This window comes from Centroberyx affinis, unplaced genomic scaffold (assembly GCF_046629955.1).
Source record: "Centroberyx affinis isolate AG114_WGS23_722 - 3 ecotype Tasmania unplaced genomic scaffold, CSIRO-AGI_Caff_v1 ptg001253l_1, whole genome shotgun sequence".
Lineage (NCBI taxonomy): Eukaryota > Metazoa > Chordata > Actinopteri > Beryciformes > Berycidae > Centroberyx > Centroberyx affinis.
The window spans coordinates 533,966-537,500 of record NW_027279764.1 but is presented as its reverse complement, the minus strand read 5'-3'; positions in this window follow the sequence as shown (position 1 = coordinate 537,500).

Below are 3,535 nucleotides of genomic sequence, written 5' to 3'. Positions count from 1 at the left end.
GGGAGGGCTAGAAAATAAGAGGCAGTGAAATTCATTAGTGAGCAGCCACAGAAAAGCGCAGATGGAGAGAAAGCAAAAGAGAGACAAAGAAAAGAGAGAGTGAGAGAAGGAGAGAGGGGGGGAGAGAGAGGGATAAAGAGAAAGTCCTCTAGGGAAACATCTATCCATCCTCATCTCCATTTATTTCTTTCTCTAACTTTCTTTCAGTCTCGCAGTGAGTGTTGAAGTCAGTGGAGCCGTTCCACTGGGATGTGTAACTAACACCCCGTCCCTCCCAGCACAATTGAGAGCCCACTCCCATTCTCCCTCTGCACATGCATTCATTATCTATTGTATTCCTCGAAAAAAGAATATGCTACAAAAACAAGCACCTCCACTCTTTTGTACATGGCCATATGAAAAGCGGCGAAAAAAAACACAAATTAAAATGTAATTTATGACGCTTTGTTTGGCGCTTTCTCTCCGTCGCCTCAAATGTCACAAGGAGCATGTAATACCACCGGGGTCTGCAGAGGCACGACACAGGGCACCGCACATAAGTGGTGTGTGTGTGTGTGTGTGTGTGTGTGTGTGTGTGTGTGTGTGTGTGTGTGTTCAGGGATCTTGGGTTCTGGGGGAATGAGAATGTAAGGCGCTGAATTAATTGAAGTGTTAATGTGCTGTGACTCCAGAGTGGTCTATGTATATGTGTGTGTGTGTGTGTGTGTGTGTGTGTGTGTGTGTGTGTGTGTGTGTGTGTGTGTGTCTTTACCTCCTGCAAATGCCCGCTCTGAAGTGCTTTTGTTTGCCGTGAAAAATCATTAACAGAGTGAACACCTTTGGGATTGCACCCAAAAATGGCGCTCATTGGAGAGAGGAAAGAGCAGGAGGAGCATAAGAGTAAAAAAGGAAAAATAATTGATAGTGAAAGGCAGCAGGTATCATCGTCTGTGAGAGGACTGATAATGTGAAATATGAATAGACCAAAAAAAAACGAAAAAAAAAAAACCCAGAGTCTCAGTCCCATAATCAACATCTCATCTGAAACAAGAGGATCCCTGAAGCTACGCTACAGGCAGAGAGAGAGAGAGAGAGGGAGGGAGGGAGAGGAAGGGAGAGAGAGCGAAAGATAAAGTAATGCTAGGAGAAACAGAGGCAGAGAGAGAGAAAGGGGAGAGAGCAAGAACAGCGGAGACATAGAGAAACAAAGACAGAGACAGAGAAAACAGTGAGGACACAGTGAGGGTAAAGAAGCCAAGGGGTGAAAAAGTACAGAACAGAGGAAGCCTGAAGAAGTTCGGTGTTCATGACAAAATATAAAGCAATAACAGGTTAGGTTTTTCAGGGATTTTTTTTTTTAGTTCAGTCACCAAATGAGAAATGTAGCCTGGACCCGTGGTCCATCTCCCACTCTTTCTTTTGTGGTGTGTTGCAACTCTGTGAAAAGAACTCCGTGTGCCATTTTGATGCTATTGTGCCGGTGAGTGGAAGTGAACACAAATTACAATTTAACAAAGAGGAACACTAAATTTCCTTTAACACATTGCAGTGCAGTTTTAGAAAATAACCCAATCTGCTGGGATTTTTTTTTCCATTAACCGTTGCACCCTCTGAAATACCCACGCACGTATGCACAAACACAATTGCAGCTACAAGCACATCTACAATGTGGAAACTACAGTAATTGAGTGATAAAGTATTGAGTGACTCAGTTTCTATTTCTTTGCACAATTCCTGCACAGTGATGGAGTAAATAATAAGTTAGGTCTATAAAGAAGTAGAGAACAACTCTAACTACATTCATTAATCTATTCATTTTCTTTACATGCTTATTTAATTTCACTGTAACAGGGGTTTGGAGCCTATCCCAGCATGCACTGGGCAGGAGGGCAGGAAACACCCTGAACAGGTCTACAGTCCATCACAGGCTGAACTACATACATACAGAGCTGGGAAGTGCAGAGCATGCCAAAACCATGCAGCAGTCTTTTTGTGGTCAAATGTACGGGCAGTGAGTGTGTGAGTATGTGTGTGTGTGTGTGTGTTCATGTGCGTGCATGTGTGTCTGTGCGTGTGTCTCTGTGTGTGTGTGCTGTTGTTATGGCTGCAGACGTTAATCCCAGTAGTGTGGACAGATTGTGAGTGTTTTAAGAAGATTACAGATTACGGACTGCAGAGGCAGATTAGCTGGCAGCGCTGTCTGCACCTCTGGACAGAGTGTCCCTGTGTGTGTGTGTGTGTGTGTGTGTGTGTGTGTGTGTGTGTGTGTCTGCATGTATGTAATATGCTTCAGTGTGCCGGTTTTTGTTCAAAAAGAAATCCTGATTAGTGGTAATGATAGTGCTGTGCACACCAGGTGTCTCTATGTGTGTGTGTATGTGTGTGTGTGTGTGTGTGTGTGTGTGTGTGTGTGTGTGTGTGTGTGTGTGTGTGAAAGAGATGAATATTGATTTGCCAGGTATCACAGGCGGATATTCCATTTCCCTTATAGTAAATAAAGGCCATGAAATAGGAAACATACACACACACTCCCAATAGGCTGTGAAGATATTCTAGATGCCAATTATACCTGAGAGAATGTCACACACACACACACACACACACACACACAGACATACATACACAGAGTCCAGATCAATGAGAAGGGCAGCCAGCCAAGAGCCAGTCAATTCCCCCTCTTTCCTTCCTCGGTGGAACCCCCACTGAAAGAATACCAATAACCAACATGGTGATATATTTATCATGTGATCCTACTTAAAATACCTGAGCAGAAGAGATATGAACTTCATTGGGATCCATTTCCATTGATGTTCTTGTATTACTGTTTCATTAGATCAAGATAGATTCTACCTGTTACTCTAAGATTGGAGTAAAGGTGAGAAGAATATGAGGTGGCAATAGTGAATAGTGGGGCTTCTTTTGCAACATCTATGGATCTGACACAGCAGGGAGAAGCCAGCCCTCAATCATGAACCACAGCTGTGCTGGACTGTACTTAATATAACTTACAGAGGAGAAATGAGAAGAGGTGGGATGCAAACGGCAAGTGAACTGAGGAGGAGAAGCGCATAGTTGTTGATAAACCCAAATAGGGAGCACACCATGGATGGAGATTGGGCATGACCAATTTTCCCACTCATGGGGATGACAGGTTTGGAGAGCTGTGTATAAAAGAGCACACTGCTGAGGAGAAAGTTAATCACAAACTGCAGTTACACAGCAATTCACCTTTGAACTGAAAAAGGTAGTGATAGTTGGATTTGCATTTGGAACATTCACTCAGTAGTACCACTGCTCACAGTAGGTGCAATACTGTGCTGTGCTCGATGGTTACCATTACAACTTTACGCTGAATATATACCGGTTGAAGGAAGGCCTTGAGGTTGATGTAATTCTTTGCAGGTGTTACTTCATTTTTTACGGCTTGTCATTTTTACACAGACGTTTACACGGTGTCAGAGGAGCTTCTGTGCAGCATTAAACTACTCTGTGTGAAAAGAAGGCTTTCCAGAAATCAGAGGTACCCATGTCTCCGACTGAGAAACAACTTCAGAGT